The sequence below is a fragment of the Prionailurus viverrinus genome, chromosome D3 (genome assembly GCF_022837055.1).
Source record: "Prionailurus viverrinus isolate Anna chromosome D3, UM_Priviv_1.0, whole genome shotgun sequence".
NCBI lineage: Eukaryota > Metazoa > Chordata > Mammalia > Carnivora > Felidae > Prionailurus > Prionailurus viverrinus.
In genome coordinates this window covers 7602762-7621971 of record NC_062572.1, presented here as the reverse complement: position 1 = coordinate 7621971, position 19210 = coordinate 7602762, and the positions used below count along the sequence as shown (strand labels likewise).

Genomic DNA, 19210 nt, shown 5'->3' with positions numbered 1-19210 from the left:
ATTGTACACTTTAAACGGGTGAATTGTGTGGTATGTGGATTACATCCCAATACGGCTGTTAGCGAAAAAGAAAGAAAAAGTTGCATCAGTCAGTATTCCCACCAGCAGTATATAAGAGACCCCACTCCCTACATCCTTTCCAAGTCTGGGTGTCCTTACTGTAATTTGAAAGTTTAATTTGACTCTACTGGGGCTTAATATGTAAACAATAAAATTCACCCTTTTACATGTACACTTCAACAGTTTTGACAAATGTATACACGTATATAACCACTGTAGTCAAGATACAGAACATTTCCATCAGCCCAGAAGGTTCCTTTGTACCTTTTCCAGGCATTCTTCCCGTCCCCCATCTGCTCTCTCACTGTAGATTAGCTTGGTCTTTCCTTGTGTTTTGTATAAATGGAATCATACAGTATGTACTGTTTTTGCTTGATTTCTTGTGCTCAGAATGTTTTTAAGATTCATCTGTGTTGCTGTATGTATCAATAGTTAATATTCTGTTGCTTGGATATACCACAGTTTGTTTTATCCATTCCCCTGTCGATAGACAGCTGGCTTGTCTTCATTTTGTTGTCTTCATCTTCATTGTGGATAAAGCTGCTCTGAATGTTCATGTACAAGTCTTGATTGGACATGTGTTTTCATTTCTCTTGGGTAAATGCTGGGTCATAGGTAAGCATATGTTTAACATCATAAGAAGCTGCCAAACTATTTTCCAGAATGACTGTACTTTAAAAAAAAAAATCATGTACCATTATTACTATGCTTTTAAAAATCTTCGTTAATCTGATAGGCAAAAAATGGTATCTCAGGTGTTTTAATTTTCATTTCTGTGCTCTCTAGTGAATGTATTGTTCCCTGAATTTGACTATTTATTTGGTATTTGAGAATTTCCTTTTAGTTCTTTTCTTTTTTAAGTTGGGAAGTGGGTCTTTCATTTTCCATTTTTTCCCAACATTTTTATTATTAAAAATTTTAACAGAGAAAATATGAAATAATGGTGCAGCCATCACCTTTATAGCCACCACCTGCAGTTGATATTTGTTAACTTGCTTTACGTACCTGTCTCTCTTTTGTATGGTTCAGAAAAAAAGTTGGAGACATCATGACATTTTATTCCTAAAAATATATTTCCCTTCATAACCATTATGTCATTTTCATGCCAAAGAGAATAATCCTTTCACCTTTTCCCCTTGCCATTGACTTTTTGAAGTGACAGGGCCAGTTGTCTTGAAGAACGTCCCACATTCTGTATTTGTTTTCTTGTGGTGGTGGCTAACATGTTTCTCTGTCCCCTGTATTTCCTGTAAACCATGCTGGGCCTAGAAGGCATTGATAACATTTAGGGCCAGCATTTTTGGTGGGTGTGCTTCACGGATAGTCACATCAGGGGTACATAATGTCAGCTCGTCCCACTATTAATGATGCCAAATTTGATCATTTGGTTTAGATAACTGCCAGATCTTTTCATTGTAAAGATAATTATCTTTAATTAGATAGTTAATTAGTAGGTAGTTTGAGGAACTTAACCGATTTTTCACAATCTCTCCCTCCATTTGGCACTTACCTTCTAACTTTGTTTATTAATTTTTTGATTTAGAAGAGAGTTTTTACTTTTTAAAGCCAAACCACTAATAGTAGAAGACATATCCTTCACAAACTTCCTTGTTCTCAACGCTGCTCTCCCCTTCCTCTTCCTCTCTCTTTCTCTCTTGTCTTTCTCCTGCTCTACTTCAGAAATGAGGATGACAAACCAGCTCTTCTCCCATTCTTTCATCTGTTTTGGGTGACAGATTCAGGAGACTGACCCTTAACATGGGTACAAACTAACTGACTTCTCTGTAGCTCTCTTATCTTTATCCAAGGACTTGACTGCTGTGCCTGACCCCATCCCACTGGCAAGGGGGAGATTGGATCCTGAGATTTCCAGATAATCAGTGTTCTTACCTTCACTTCTTTGCTCATCAAAGCTAAGTATGGAGGACAGAGGGGACCAGAGCCAAACCGCTAATACTTTGAGAAAGACCTCTTTATTCCTTCTGCTAAAAAACCTTTTTCTCTACATCCTCTTTCCCTAGTTAATTCCTGCCCATCCTTGGGGCCTCAGCTCCGGCATCCTGTCTGAGGAAGATGCCCTGGATCCACTGATGACATTGAATGCCCCTTTCGCGTGTTTCCATACCCTGCACATGTGCCTTAAAAGCTGCCTTTCTCAGTTTGTGATGTCCTGACATCTTTATCACCCAGTTCTCAGTGCAGAGCCTGTCACATCACAGGCTCTTGGTACATGTTGCTGGGATATTTCTTTTCCTGGCCTGCAGATGATTTCTGCCCTATGGTCCTAGTCGTGAAAGCAAGCTGGAATTGCAGGCTCTTTTTTTTTTTTTTTTTTTTTTTTAAATCAAAAGACATGTTTTATCTGTATCTTATAAATAATTGAAGAATTAAAACTCTTTGGCCATCCCCTCTTTAACTGTGCCAACTGCTTTAAGTCTGGCTTCTCCGCATTCTAGAGTAATTATTTCTCCCTCAGTACCTTTCTTACTCTTTATTCTCGTAGGCCTATAGTATTGTGGACTTTGAGCTGAAACGGGCTTGCACTCAGCTATACCACCAGATACACAAACCCACAGGCTGCCCACTTTCTCCTGGAGCGTTGCGGTGTTTAGAACATCAGTCTACTCTCTAGCCTAAGTGGTGCCTTATAAGGGACAGTGCTGTGAAATGTGCCCCAGAGCTGATGTGAAGGAGGGGAATCAGCCCCCAGACAGCACTTCCTTGCTGAGGGAGCTTCTGGGTGTGCGTGTGCAAGTGATGGGAGGCTGTGAAGCCCCCCAGCTTCAGTTCCTGTTGAAGGGCTATTAGACTTCGCTGCTATGTAGATACTCTATGGTGGAGAGTGAACCAGCGCTAATAAAAGAGAAGCACAGTTGTATCTGTGCCACCTGTACTGGTGGGAATTGATTGCATTTTCATTGAAGAACCGCGTATCTAATCTCTAAATGGCAGTTCTCTCCCGCTCTCAAGGACCTTTGCTCATCACCCACCCTAACAGTCAGGCTCTCTCTTTGTCTCCTGACTCCAGTTGCTGGGAGGCTTGGCTGCTGTGGCCTGGAGGCCTGTCGTCGTGCTTTTTCATAGCACAAAGAGTCAGAATGGTTCTGAACGTCACGGGGAACCTCAGAAGAAGGCATAAATCCATTTTATTGAGAACCTCCTATGTTCCAGACACTGTTAATCCATCTAAGTACCGCGCTTCATTTAATTCTTACCATAGCTCTGTGAAATAGGTTGTTTCTTCCCCCCAAAGAAAGAGACGTTCAGAAAGGCCAGATGTCTACCCAAGGCTGCAGAGCTGGCAGGCAGGAGGGGGACACAGTCTCTCTCCCCACTCCTGTGGCCAGTGGCGGATAACAGGTGATAATGACAGTGCTTCTCATTAGAAGGGCGGCTCTCGTTCTCGGGAGCGAGCCCATAGTGGGAGCCACACTGTGTTTCCGCCTGGCCTGAGATTCTGTTGGTAGATGAATTTTTGGGACTTGAATTTATCACTGTGGCACCGTGGACGGGATCAGATTTCCTCAGTAAAATCTGGGATTTTGGCTTAGGAAGAATAGATGTTACTCATCTTCTTTATACCAGGAAAGCGGATTGTGCTCCTGCAATAATAGAAAGACTCTGAAACTTGACAGGTAAAAAATCAGCATAAATGGTTGGCTTCAGGTTTCATTCATAGGAACTTCCCTCCCTACTCTTTTCCTTCCCTTCCTCCCAAACACACACTGGTTCTCAGAGACCTGCGGGATGAGAAAACACAAAATCTCCTTGCCGTGTGGTTCAGTCTTTCGTACCACAAGTTCCTCCCGCCCGGCTGAGTTGTTGGCTTCATTTGGGAATGTGGAGGGGAAAAAAAATCAGTGTACCAAGGGTTTCGGTTTTGAGAAAATAAATATCCATCACTTACTTTTTCTTTTGACTTTTTCCTGCTCTGTAGTTTGTTAAATGATTTGTGCCTTAGATATGCTCATTTTATTTTTGTCCTTTTTCCCAGGAGGCCCTGAAGCAGAGGTAAATGAGAGATAAGTTACCCTGACCTTGATTTTTATAGCACCGTGGTAACTAAGGTGTGTTTATCCTCCCATGGAGCTATAAAAACACACTCTTCTTTTCAGGCGTTTGCAACGGCCGTGGAGATGGGAAATGCCTGTGCAGTAGGGTTCATACTGTATAAAGGTCTGAGGTTAAAACTGGGATATGATCATGAACTGAAACTTCATCTTCTGCCACTGTCTTTAAGTTTGATTTCATGAATAACAAATTGTTGCTTTCGACAGAAAGGCCAGAGTGAAAATGAGCATATCACGAAGAAAAAAATGTGGGTATTTTGAATGCTGATAAAGACGAAATACGTCCATACGTCTCAGGAGCCTGTTGGCAGAAGGGCTGTCTGTGCGTCCCGTAGTCAGGGCGGCTTGGAGATTTGCAGTGTTTCTGAACTAGACACCAGTCTGAGATTATCTCGCTTGCCTTCGTTTTCATGAGTGAGCCCTGGCTCTCCTGCCATCGCAGACTTCTTACTTGGGTGGCTGACAAGTTGATGAAAACGCATGCATGGGAGGAGGATAAGAAGTGGGAAAGATTTAGGGTGACAGCTGATTCTCAGTAGCAGATGGCAGGGAGATTGTCTTTAGCAGGGATAGGTAAAACACATTTCATTTTGGAATTTCTATTATGTGAGAAGGGCTGTACAAAGTTTTTTTGTGGTTTTTATTTTTATTTTTTAAATTAAGTTTTATTTTAATAGTTAACAGAGTGTTGTATATAGTCTCAGGTATACAATATAGTGATTCAAGAATTCCATAGATCACTCTTTGCTCGCCAGATAAGTGCATCCCATAATCCCTGTCACCTAGTTTTCCCATCCCCCTCCTTCCCCTCTGGTAACTTTATCAGTGTGTTCTCTGTAATTAGGAGTTTCTTTCTTGGTGTCTTTTCCTCTCTCTCTCTCTCTCTCTCTCTGTCTCTCTCTCTCTCTCTCTCTCTCTCCTTTCCCTTTGCTTGTTTGTTTTGTTTCTTAAATTCCACATATGAGTGAAATCATATAGTATTTGTCTCTCTGACCAACTTATTTTACTTAGCATTATACCCTCCAGTCCATCCATGTTGCTGCCAATGGCAAGATTTCATTCTTTCTTATGGCTGAATAATAGTCCATTGTATACATATCTCACATCTTGTTTAAATTTGTATTTATTTATTTATTTTTAATTTTTTTTTTCAACGTTTTTATTTATTTTTGTGACAGAGAGAGACAGAGCATGAACGGGGGAGGGGCAGAGAGAGAGGGAGACACAGAATCGGAAACAGGCTCCAGGCTCCGAGCCATCAGCCCAGAGCCTGACGCGGGGCTCGAACTCACGGGCCGCGAGATCGTGACCTGGCTGAAGTCGGACGCTTAACCGACTGCGCCACCCAGGCGCCCCTGTATTTATTTATTTTTGAGAGAGAAAGAGAGAGGGCAGGAGCATGAGTGGGGAGGGGCAGAGGGAAAGGGAGAGAGAATCCCAAGCAGGCTCACACCCAGCGCAGAGCCCGATGAGGGGCTCGATCCCCACGATGGTGAGGTCATGACCTGAGCTGAGATCAAGAGTCAGATGCTTAACCAACTGAGCCACGCAGGCGCCCCTATATTCCACATCTTTATCCATTCATGTGTCAGTGGACACATGGGCTGCTTCTATACCTTGGCTGTTGTAAACAGTGCTGCTATAAACCTAGGGGTACATGTATCCTTTTGAATTAGTGTCCTTGTGTTCTTTGGATAAATAGTAGTGCAATTGCTAGATCATAAGGTACTTCTGGTTTTTTAACTTTTTGAGGCACCTCCGTACTGTTTTCCACAGTGGCTGCACCAGTTTGCATTCCCACCAGCAGTGCACTAGGGTTCCTTTTTCTCCACACCCTTGTCAACACCTGTTGCTTCTTGTGTTGTTTGTGCTTTTTAAAACAACTTTTTTTTTTTTTTTTTATTTTAGAGAGTTGGGAAGTTGGGGAAGAGGGTCAGAGAGAGAGAATCTTAAGCAGGCTCCATGCTCAGGGTGGAGCCAGATGCAGGGTTTGATCCCACAACTCAGGGATCATGACCTGAGCTGAGATCAAGAGTTGGACACTCAACTGACTGAGCCACCCAGGCACCCCTATTGGTGCTTTTAATTTTTTTGTGTTTTGTTTTTGTGTTTTTTTAAATTTTTGTTCAGTTTGTGTTTTTGTTTTGTTTGTTTGTTTGTTTGTTTGTTTGTAGATCTATTTAAAGGGCATCTGGGTGCCCAGTCAGTTAAGTGTCTGACTTCAGCTCAGGTCATGATCTCATAGGTCGTGATTTCGAGCCCCATGTCAGGCTCTGTGCTGACAGCTCAGAGCCTGGATCCTACTTTGGATTCTGTCTCCCTCTCTCTCTCTGCCCCTCCCTCACTCATGATCGGTCTCTCTCTCCTTCAAAAATAAATAAACATTAACAAAAAATTTTTTAAGATTTTATTTAAATTCCACTTAGTTAAAATACAGTGTAATAATAATTTCAGGTATACAGTATAGTGATTCATCACTTCACACAACACCTGGTGCTCATCACAAGTGCCCTCCTTAATCTCCATCACATCAGCTATTTCCCCCATCCCTCCACCCACCGTGTTTGTGCTTTTTAAAATCCTCCTCCAAAAAAAAAAGGCAGAGATGTGTGGTTGTGGTCAGGGTGTTACAGATCCTTCTATTCATTCTTTTGCTAAACAGTAGCTGGTGTTTCCCCAACACAACCCTACTGTGAGTGCCTCTCATTTATAGTCTTTGGGGCCAATGTCTCCCTTTCTGGGAACGGGTACAATCCTAGACCCATAGAACTGGCAGGAAGTTGGGTGGGATTAGCTAATTAAGTTCTGTCTCATCACAAAAAGGAAAAGTGAGCCCAGAGAGAAGAACTGACTTGGGCGGAGATGGCGTCCCACCTAAAGGTACACTGTTTAGAACTCAGAGCGCAGTGCTGGGTTCCGACTCCTGGTTTTGTTTAATTTGTAACATACTGTTCCTTTTCATCTAGCTGTGGTCTCTAAAATGAAGCCGACCTGGAAAAAGCTCTAATCGTTAATTTACACAGCTATGTTACCTGCTTTTACACTGGGGGAGGAGGGAGGTGGAATGGGGGACCAACAGACCGAGAACGTGTGGACAGTAACGCATCTATGAGCGCCTGGAGCTCCCGCAAGGGAGAGCGTGATACAGACTGAAACACGGAGGACCCCTTGTGCGTCGGGCCCAGTCCGGAGCCCAGAGGAGCGTGGAGTGCAGGATGAGTGGGGCAAGGCCAGGGACCAGGGACTGTGGTAGTCCAGAGTGGGGCTCTATGGGCAGGAGGGACACTCTGGAGGTCGTTGGGCACATACTCAAGGGCCTGTTGCATGGTGGCACCGTGTGGGGAGAGGTATTGGTGAACAGAATGGATACGGCTACCCCCTCCCAGAAAGTGCACTCTGGTTGTGGAGACAGACAGTTGGCACACACGTCGGGTAGTGGCAGATCGTGGTGGGCACGGGGAGTTGGGAGAGGACATAGCTAATAATTTACACTGAGAGCGGTCCGGGAGGGCTCCTGCCGGGGGCCAGTATCCTCAAGATGAAGGAGTTAGATGGGTGATGAAGAGCTTGTTGGCACCAGGTGTGTGCAGTTGGGGGCCTCCGCCTTGGTGAGCGCTTAGGGACTCTGTTCTACCCTATGAGCCATGGGAACCCGTGCGGGCCTTTCAGGAGGGGAGAGGTGTGAGCAGACACCGTTGGTGAGGTCATCCTGGCGTGTGGGTAGGGGGGAGGCAAGGGAGAGCGTGTGGGGTGTGGAGGGTTCGGGACAAGCCCCTCGGCCGCGAGGAGGAGGAAGAGCTTGCAAAGTGGGGAGCAGAGTAGGCCGGGCAGCGGTGAGGGCGTGGGGCGGGATGGGGGCAGATGTTGTAGGAAGCTCCGTCAGGGGAGGTCTGAAAATGACTGATCTGATAGTGCAGAGGCTGTCCGCGTCCTTGGCACGAGCAGTTTTGTGGGCTTATTGAGGAGAAGCCAGGATCTGTCAGCGTCCACTCTCCATCCTTCCACTTTCACCCTCACCCTGTAGAAATAGCACCTCCCAGCTCCCTTTCCACCTTGCCTGTGCTCCTGACATAGCACACACGTGGCGCCTGTCTTTCCCCGGAGAATATAAGCTCCATGGGGCCAGGGACATCGTTTTGTTTGCTGCTCTATCATTAGCGGCCAGAACAGTGTCAAATAAGCGGATCAGGATAGTTTCATGAAGAAAGTGGTGTCTCAGCCAGATTAAGCTGGGAACAGTGTTCATGCTGTATACCCCACGTGCAACCTGAAAAGGTTCTAATTCTTTTCATCAATTCATTTCTTTTGTTAAGCACCATTTTACACAGCATTATAATAGGTGCTGTGTAGATTTAACTACTGGCTCCAGCTTCTGCCCCAGAAAAGTGAGGATTTGATAGATGCCCCCATACCTACTTAACCCTACTGTCACTACGACCCCAGTTATTGTCAAGGTCGAGGTTTGGGGTTTCAAATTCAATAGAGAGCAGATTCCATGGGTTTTCTTTAATTGTCAAACTGACTTAGGAAAGGAGCCAATGCTTTTAAAGACTATTTATAGGTCTTGGCTACCTGGAGGGTGTTACCTTATCCTTTGAAATGCATCAGACAGCTTCAGATTTCGGTGCCTTTTAAGTGGGTTAGGTAGCTGGCAGTGCCTTGAAAATGACTAATAATGGTCATAACAATAATAATAGTAACAGATTTATTTCTTGCCAGTCTTCATCGGAACTCAGCAACATCTGTGCATCTCTTTCTCTTACATTTGTGGTAGACAGTTTCTATCTAGAGTCCTGACTGCAGGTATGTACTCTGGCTGGAGACCTTTGTTAATTTACTTCCTCTGTAAGCCAGATGTCTGTAAGGGGTGGAGTCTTTCATACTTTACATAAAAATCTTAACCTCGGTGAATGTTGGAACCTACTAATTACCTTTCTGCGTAGGTGGATAAAAGTGCTAGGAAACGGCAGCATTCTTTGAGGGTAGTTATTCCTGGTGCTGATACGGTAGAAGCTTCTGACTTGTGTCTGTGGCTTAGCCACTTTGATCAAGGTGAGGGCGGCCGTTACCATCGTAGCTACGGGGTTGAGGGGTGGGTGGCTAGGTCGAATGCAGTAAAATGTGGACGGTGTTTGTATTTGGGTGTGTGACTATGTGACTTGCTGATTCTAGCTTTCTAAATTGTCTTTTTACATTGTTTTAAAACGTTAGTAGAAGTATATGGTTAGAAATGTGAAGGACACAGATGGAGTAAATTATAGAATACTAGACGGCTTCAGATGTCTCTGACATTTTAAGTAGGGTAAGTGGCTTGAATAAGTGGAGAAACATACACTGATCTGGGATGGAGATGACCCAACTGGAATGGTCAGCCCTGCCCGCGTTAATTTATTAAGCACGACTCTAATAAAAATACCAGAAGAGCTGTCTTTTGAGATTTGACAACATGATCGTAACATTGGAACGTGGAAGAGCAAATAGGCAAGGATTCTAACAGTAAAACAAAAGTGATGGAGACCAACGTTACCTAGATAGCATATTACAAATTTATAGTTACTAGATCAGTGTGATACTAGCACAGGATTGGACATGAATCAGTGACACGAGGCCCTAGAACAGACCCTGGTGTATATTATAATTTAAGATCTGTTAATGGAAATCTCATAAATTAGTTGGGGAAGGTGAAGCAATCAGATAGCTGGTTGGAATTTATTTTGGTGAGCTCTGTAAAGAAGTAAACTGATTCTTTTCCCCAAGAGAAACAGAGTTGAATGTAAAAAGTGAAACCATTAAAAACATATGCACAAACACCAAAAGAAATAGTGTGTTCAGAAATAGCCCCAAGTACGTATGTGGGAATGAGGTGTATGATGAAAATGGTATTAAAAAAAATTTTTTTTTAGAGTGAGAGAGCAGGAGTGTGCACATGAGCAGGGGAGGAGTAGAGGGAGAGAGAGTCCCAAGCAGACTCCACACTCTGTGTGGATCCTGACATGGGTCTCCAATTCACGAACCATGAGATCGTGACCTGAGCTGAAATCAAGAGTCAGATGCGTAAGCATCTGAGCCACCCAGGTGCCCCTGAAGAGGGCATTTTAATCCAACAGGGAGGGGCGCCTGGGTGGCTCAGTCGGTTAAGCGTCTGACTTGGGCTCAGGTCATGATCTCACAGTTCGTGAGTTCGAGCCCTGTGTCGGGCTCTGTGCTGACAGCTCAGAGCCTAAAGTCTGCATCAGATTCTGTCTCCCTGTCTCTCTGCCCCTTCCCGGCTTGCGTGCGCATGCTCTCTCTCTCTCAAAAATAAACAAACATTAAGAATATATATAAAACTATATTGACACAATAAGATGTCTATAACATAAATGGTAAATGAATTATAAAACAGTATTATCCAACATTTAAATATTACGTTTATTCATATATATGAAAATATGTGTATTACAAGGACTTAAGGGTCAACTACAAAGTTGGGGATAATAGTTCACAAGACTGCCCTCACTTCTCACACCAATTATAAGTTGGAGGAATTCCCGGAAACCATCTTCAGGTTGAATAATTCTATAGAAGGACTCCCAGAACTCACTGAAAACCGTTCCACTCTTCATTACAGTGTATTACAGGGAAAAGCTTCTAATTGAGTTATCCAAGGGAAGGAAGGGGTGCACAGGACAGAGTCGAAGAGGTGTTCAAAGGTGATGCCCTTGGTTGTCCTCTTCTGGTGGCGTGACCTCCTTCCCACCACAGTGTGTGACAGTGCACGCAGAGCACTGCCAGTCAGGGAAGCTCACCTGAGTCGCTGGCGGTCGCAGTTTTACTTGATGACATTCTGCCTGTGTGGCCACTTTCTGGTCTCCAGTCCCTCCTGGAGATCTAGCTGATGCCTTTAGTTATCAGTTCCTCTGGAGATTGGAACTGATACTGTTTGGTGCAGAGTGCTAGAGTGAATCAGATTGTGTGAGATTCTCCTCTGACCAACGCCCCCAGGCAAACAAAGACACTACTATCAGGCAGGACATTCCAGGGGCATAGAGGTCACTTCCTAGGAGCTTGAGGGCAAAGGCCAGACTTCTCTTTGGATAGGTTATTTCTTCACTACACAATATTATCACCAAAATTTAGACGACAGTTATTTCTAGGTGGTGGAATTGCAGGTGACTTTGCTTTTGTTTTGTACTGTTTTGTATTGTTTGAATTTTCTTTGAGTGTGGGTGTATAATTCATTTTAAAATCAGTAAGACTAAAAAAGCTAAAAAAGAGATTAAAGGAAACAATCTCTGGATGGGGTAGACGGGCAGGCAGGGAAGCTAAAAGAAATTTTAAAGGAAGACCGGTAGATAGGACTACACAAATGGATAACCTACTTATTTGAAGATATGCTATATAAAGAAGTAAAACTCTAAAACTTAAGGTAAACATTTGCGGAAACATCACAAATCAATGTTATGGTGTTACCAACATAAAATAGCAAGGGAAAGACGATGGACATTTTAACGGATGGCGAAAACGGAGTAAGATTTGTAGTCTCGGTAACACGGATATGCCAAAGTCAGTTTCCCGGTGGTGAGATTGTGTCCCATCCGCAGAGGATGCCGCCCCTGGGGAAAGCTGGGTGAAGTATCCAGAGGACTCTTTGTGCTAGTTTTTGTAACTTCCTGTGAGTCTATAATTATTTCAAAATAAAAAGTTTTTTAAAAGATGAAGGGCACAGACAGCTCCTACAGTATAAGAGACACATGGCTAATGCACAGATTTTTTTTTAAGTATTAAAGTTTATTAACAAATGGTGCAAATTGAAGTGATACACCACTTTTTCTTGTTCTAAGTCTGGCCCTGTACCTGGTCCAGAGGAATCAGAACACCCTGGGATCTGGATCTAAGTTTAGTCTCTTGGCAAATAAACATATGAATCTGGCTTTAAATTTTTTAAAAATGTTTTAACATTTATTTATCTTTGAGAGATGGAGCATGAGTGGGGGAGGGACAGAGAGAGAAGGAGACACAATCCAAAGCAGGCTCTAGGCTCTGAGCTGCCAGCACAAAGTCCAGCGTGGGGCTCAAACCCACAAACCATGAAATCACGACCTGAGCTGAAGTCAGATGCTCAACTGACTGAGCCACCAGGTGCCCCATGAATCTGGCTTTAAGTGATGCCCTGCCCAGCATCCCTGCTCCTGCCTGAAAGTCCAGTTATGGCTACAATCTGACGGGCAACAACAGGTTTAAAAACCCAGCAACATGGCCCGGAACTGACTGCTGTTCAGCAACGTGCCCCAGCATTGGCTGCTACTTCCTCTGCCCTTTCGTGCCTGCCTGTAATCCTCCCTGTGAGGTGGACACCGTCACCATTTTAGAGAAGGTGGAGCTTGGACGGCTCACGTGACTTGTCCAGAAGTGGAAACTACTCTCCTTGCCTTGTTGGCTTGGAAATGGTATAAGCTCGGCGGTGTGTGTCCCCTGGTGGAAGGCCAGGGCACAGGAGGGAGTGCTCCCAACAAGGACACAGGTCACCAGCATTTACAGACGGGGTGAAGAAGTCACCACTGCAGCTACTCTGATTTTGCCTGGTTTCACCTCCTTCAACTGGCTTTAATTTTTGATGGTCAATGAAATGATTACTCCCTGCTTTTTTACACAAAACCAATACAAGCCCTCACAAGGGTGTGACCACAAGCATGTCATACATGAGGGCAGATGCACCCGTATACACAGTGTGCTCTCTCTCACAACCACACACACACCTCACACACCACATACACCAGCATACACACACACACACACACACACACACACACACACACACACTCGCTCACCTTGTCAGTAGGACAAGACCTGAGACAAGGACCTCAGGAGTCCATATTCCTGCTTTCCCTCCGTTGCCCTCAGAGTCCGCTTCTCCAACGGGACTTTCTTTGAATGTAAAAAATAAAATAGACACCAAGCGAGCCACGAGGAAGATGAATTGCTGGTGTAGGAGAGAGGACCCATGTTTAGGCGTCAGAGCAGGGCCTGGCAACCTCACTGAGCTGCCTCTGGGAGGAGGCTCTGCTTGGGCCGGAGGCCCAGGGCGGAGGCCCACAGTTGGGCGAGTCCGTTAGACACAATGCCCTCCTCCTGCGGTGCCTGTCGCTGTGCCTGCTCCCCACGCCTTGGCTCCTCAATGAACCTTTGTCTGTCGGGAGCCTGTTAGTTTTGGCTCCTGGCAGCCTGTGGAACCAGGCCCAGATCCTAGGAAAGCCAATAGAGACCGCTCTTTTGAAGAAAAATAGTCAGAGTCCTGGAAGAGAGACCAGTCTGAGCATTGCGCATCTACTCACTCATTAAAGAAACCACTTAATGAGCGTTATCCTCCTATTTGAGTCTAGTTCACAAAATTGACTTGCACCAAATCTTCTATCTGCTCATGTGATTAATTGCCTTCCCTGATTAACTAGAAACCCTATAAGTCTTTCACTGTACCTGGTCTCTTTGCCTTATTTATTTTGAGAAAAAAAAAAGGTAATAATAAATATATATATATTCTTGTATTTAAGCAGTGTAAACTAGTAAACAGTGAAAACGAGGTTGCCAACTGAACCCGTTAATTCTCCAGTTGAGCTCTCTAAAGGGAAATCACTGTTTCACTGTTACCTGTTTCTTGTGTGTCTTTCTGAGATTGACAGTCTGTCTCCTCTCCCCCCTCCCGCATCCCGTGTGTCTTGTGCACATATCTTTCTGTTATAAATACACATGGTCGCCACGCTGTCCATCTTGCACCTTAGTTTTCTTCTCACTTAATACAGCTTGTAGACCTTGCCTGTCAATCAGCGCATAAAATGTGGGTTTTTTTTTTTTAAGTGCCCCATAGTGTCCCTCTGTGTGCATATAGCAGTCGCTAAAGCAGTTCCCTTTGATGAATGTGTAGGTCGTTTCCAGCCTTTTTCTGCCACATCAGCACTGCTGCTTGATGTCTTTCCGTGTGTGTCCTTGTACACATGTGCACTTGAGTCTGCAGAATCCATTCCTGACGGTGGACTTGTGGGCCAAAGTGGTGTGCATCGAAAGTGTCAGTAGACAGTTGTCCGCTTGCCCCCCGGCAAAGTTCACGTTGTTTTCGCCCATCGTTGTGTCCACAGCGCCAGCTGAACGATCAGACCCCTCTCCCCTGCCAGAGTGCTGAACTGTTTGGGAAGTAAAGCAGTTGGTCCACAGCAGCACTAGTCACGACAGCCGAAAGGTGAAACAGCAAACAAAGGGGGTCTGTCCATCCAGCAGAGTAGGATTCGGCCGTGGAAAAGAATGAAACACTAGCACGTGGTACAACGCGGATGACCCTTGAAACCAGGGTGCTTAGGGAAGGAAGCCACACGCAAATGGCCGCAGAAAGTAGATGAGTGGTTGCCAGGGCAAGGGGAGGAGGACATGGGGAGTGACTGCTCCACGGGTACAGGGTTTCCTTTTGGGGCGACGAAAACCGTTCCGAAACTAGGTGGCAGTAATGGGTGCACAGGATTGTGGATGTGCTTAATGCTACTGAATTGTACGCTATAATCAGATGGTTAAAATGGTCAATTTTATGCTAAATGTGCTTTACCGCAATAAAAAAGTCAATAGATAGCAGCCAGAATATCACTTTTATTGTTGATCAAGCTGAGTGTATGGCTTACAAGTGAGCCCCAGACTGCCTTTCCAGGTGGTCCTGGGCCTAGGACAGGCCCCAGCCCCGCCCTGGGCTCTGTAGGAGCAGAGCAGGATGAATGGCAGCTTGCTCCCAAGAGGAGAGGAGGGGAGGGGTCTGGACCACCCACTCCAGTTCCTCGTTCTCCGCTCACTGCCGACACACACACACACACGTCACATAGCCGGGTGGGAGTGAGGGGGAGGCAGGCCTAGTGCCGTTTTGCTAGTGAGCATCCAGGAAGCATTTCTAGGAATGGCAAAGAAGTGTTGGCCCCACAACAAGCAAGTATGGTTCAGTGAACAAACGCATGGGCCCCACTCCTCTTCTGGGGCCTGTAGTGACAGGCCCTGGAGCCCTCTGCCTGCTTTCTTTTGGAGAGAATGGTCCAACTGGGCGTTAGAAGTTAATCCTACCTGGGATGGACAGAATCCAAAAATCCCCTCCTGGTCCCGTCCACCCCTGTTCTTTATTTCAGCTCCTATTTGTGCAAAGCTTCCATTCCAAAGCGGTCTCTTACCAGACCGCTGAAGAATTCAGAGTTTGCTAGTCCATCCAACAGCAGTTTTGAGGGAGACCTTTGTTGTACTCTGAATTTCCTGTTCCGGGTCGTGAACCTGTCTTCTAGGAGAGTGGCCCGCGGCAGGGCCATATGAAGATTTTTCATTATGGAAAGAAAGGGTTAGTACTCATTTAGTGGCTCCATGTTTACAAGCGCCTCCCATGTACCAGGCACTGTGCTGGAATGAGTCAGCCGTAGACCTTGGCCTTCTCTTAGTTTGGGGAGAATCTGGGGTCACTGTTCCAGCAGGGAGGCCCACGGGGCATGTAGGAGGGCAGTTTGGGGAGGTTAGGCCAGAAGAGGGCTTTGGTAAACATAGAAGCTGTGGTCTCAGAAATCTTTGTAATGTGTTTCTGATTACACTTTAAAGGGAGGAATGTGGCATAATCCTGAGTTAGACCAAGAAGTACCCCCGTCAGCCATGTCTGGAAGAGGAGTTAAGCTGGGGCAGGGTTGGGGGGACCAGAAGCCCGACTACAGATGCTTTGGGGGCTACTGTTGCAGGGAGCTCTCCAGGGAGCTGCAAGTTCCCGTTTACGAGTGTTTAGAGCAGCCTTTCCTTGTATGTCCCCCAGGAAATGAGACTTTGGGTACCCCCCATGGAAAGAGTCCCAGGTTTGGTCTGTGGACGTCTACATAAGGAATGTCTCCTCTTCTCCCCTTGAAGATTGGCAGGGACCTCAGAGCACCAAAGGCAGCGAGGAGATTTACAGAAATTATGCCCATATTTTCCTAAAAACGTGTCTATGGAATCCTTTTTTCTCTGTAGTACCTTGATGCATAGAACTGTGCGTGTTCCTTCTTAAGATCTTGTCTTGAAATTTGTGTGGGCAAGGAGCGGTCGGTCACCGTGAAAACCATCCTTGCGGCTCTTTCACTGTCTCTACGTCTGGCGGTGGTTTAAGTTTTGGTTTTGGACTCACTTCTTTGTGTTGGTTGAGCACCACCTGTTGACTGCTGAGATATTACAGAAATCTGGGATGCTGTGATACCACTTGTATATTCTGACCTCCTGTATATTTGTGCTGAAGTTTGGCCAAATTTGACATAAACGTCAAGGAAAAGTGAAGCATTTCAGCAAGCGAGGAGGAAGAAGAAGAGAACCCCAGACTGCCCCCGTCGCATTTGGTGTCTAGCCTGTAGGGTTTGAGCTCTCTCTGTATCATCATACCTCTTCATTGTAAGTGATGAAGCCTCTTTGAGAAGATGGTCTTATGCACATGTCAGTCATTTTCTGTTTTCTTCTTCTTTTTTTTAATGTTTATTTATTTTTGGGAGCGAGAGAGAGAGCACGCACGCGCGCACGCGCGCATGTGTGCAGTGGGGGAGGGGCAGAGAGAGGGAGACACTCTCATGGGCTCAAACTCATGAACCGCGAGATCGGACACGCAACCGACTGAGACACCCAGGCGCCCGTGAGTCATGGGTATGTTCTTTAATTTTTTGAAAACATTTTTAATGCTTATTTGTTTTTGAGAGAGAGCGTGTGTGCGCAGTGGGGAGGGGCAGAGAGAGAGGGAGACACAGAATCCGAAGCAGGCTCTGGGCCCTGAGCTGTCAGCACAGAGCCTGACGTGGGGCTCGAGCTCACAAGCTGTGAGATCATGACCTGAGCCAAAGTCGGACGCTCAACCGACTGAGCCACCCAGGCGCCCCTCAGTCACTTTTTCTTCACAAAGCAGGGGTAAGGGTCTGTTTGTATTTAAGCCAATGGTTTTGTGGGTTTTTTTTTTTTAAGTTTATTTATTTTTGAGAGAGAGAGCAAGAGCGAGCAGGGGAAGGGCAGCGAGAGGGAGAGAGAGAATCCCAAGCAGGCTCAGCTCTGTCAGCACAGAGCCTGTCGGGGGGCTGGAACTCACTAACCGTGAGATCAGGACGCGAGGCGAGATCAGAATTGAGTCGGATGCTTGAGCATGGATGCAGCCACCCAGGCGCCCCACCCAGTGGTTAGTTCTTAACAGACACAGCAGGACACCAGAGGTTGTTCTCTTCTCTGGGGTCCTTCCTCGTTTGCATTGTAACCCTTCTGGGCTTCTGTCCTCAGCAGCCCTCTGTGCAGGTGGCCTTTGAATCCTGGGCTTCGGTAAGAGGAAGCTGTCAGTTATAGAAAAAGTGGGTTTTTTTCCCCTTAAGGAAATAAAAAAAGAGGGAGTTTTCTAATTGTTTTTTTCCCCCTGGAACCACCTGCCTGGCTAGATACTAAGTTGCTGAAAGATCTTGCAGAGGAGGGGAGGGAGGGTTGGTTTGCCAAGGGGAGGGACCTAATCTACTCTGCTCCCCAGCCCGGTTTAAAGCACCCTGCACGCCTCCCCCGGCGCTCCGCCTCGTCCTGGAGCTCCCGACCAGGCGTGTTCTGGCTCACGTCAAGGCTGTCACAGGCAGGGTCCACTCGCCACCTTGTGGTTTAGCCCAAGTTTCCTGAGCCTCCAGGCCTTGGCTGAGATGTCACCGCCTTCAGAAAGCCTCTTCTGACTGCTCTGACTGGGTTGGTTATAAGGCTGTGTGCTACCCCAGCCCTCTGTCCTTCTTTGTGACCCTCAGCACCTTGTGTGCTCCCCAGGGGCGGGGCCTCATTTCCCCATCTGCCCCTTTCCTCCGCTCGTAGCACTCGCCCTTCTCGAATGAGGGAAGGAGACCCAGTTCCTGCCTTCAAAGCGCTTGGACGGGGCTGACCTCTGCCCAGGTCTTTGTTCACTGGTATTGAGGGTGGGCCCATGGGTGTCACTTTTTTCCTCCTGTGGGGAAGGAAGAGCCACGTGACAGTGGTGGCAAACACGAAAGAACGAACTTTTCAAGTCAGAGGGTGTTAAGACTCGGGCTTTTCAGAAGTAACTTGGAGATGGCTATTAATAACATATTTTGCTTTAGGCTTACCAGTTATATGTGTCTAAGTGTATATGTGTACATACATATGCGCCGTCACTTAATCCTTATGCACATACTCTGGAGGAGATGGTATCATCCTGAGTTATTATTATCCAGCTGTCAGACAGGTTACCCAACTGCAAAAGCTGCCCGGTGCACGTGTGATGCAGCCGAGGCTCCAGCCCTGGCCACTGGCCCTCAGTGCAAGTGGACCACTTGGAGCTGGGTTAGGAGTGCCTTTGGACTGGGGACAGGCAGCAAGGAGGGTGTGTGACAGTTTGAAACCTCTAACCCTTTGAGCTGAGGCTGCTGCTGTCCGTCCCTCCGATTCTTACGAGGGCGTCCTGTGATGTTTTCTCTCTGCGGATCGTAGCCTTCTGGCCTGTGTGATCTGAAGCCTGGCTCCCTGGGGTGAGTGGGGGAGGCTTGAGGTCTTTGCCAGGCGCATAGCCAGGGGCTTTTGCTTTATAAGCCAGGTTCTCGGGTTCCGGTAAGTCTTCCTGTTTGGGTGCCGTCTCTGGAGATAACTGTTGTTCTTCCTCACGAGGTCTTTCTGAGTTGGGTCAGCAGAAGAGGCAGGGCTGTGGCTCACAGGTAGAACGCCCTGATCCCCCTTGGATGCGGACCGAAGATGGCGCCTTGCACGCCTCATGCCCTCTGAAAAAGGGAAACCCTGTGTCAGCCACCCAGAGGTGGCTTCTGTCTTAGCACTTGGAAAACTCAACTCTCCGAGAAGGCTGTGCCAGGTGGTGCGCCTCGCCTGCTGTTAGCTTGGTGTGTGGGGCTCTTTAACTCATCCGCCGAACAGTTATTACCTGAGCCCCTGCTGTATGCCAGGTTCTCCGCTGGGTGCTCAGGGTGATGACATCTCACGGGCTGCGTGGAGGTGTGGGTGTAGACATTGCTTTGTGGAGGGTAGCTCGGTGCTGCCTTTGAGTCTGAATGGTGCTCAGGGAGCCCTGAAGGGGTCGGCAGCAGCCTGGGGGAGGCCAGATGGTG

At 46.5% G+C, this 19210-nt stretch overlaps 1 protein-coding gene across 1 annotated transcript in view; it reads left to right on the top strand.

Moving 5' to 3' along the window:
- MLXIP (MLX interacting protein) overlaps positions 1-19210 on the top strand; it is a 61198-nt gene that overhangs the window by 23187 nt on the left and 18801 nt on the right. The window lies entirely within an intron of this gene.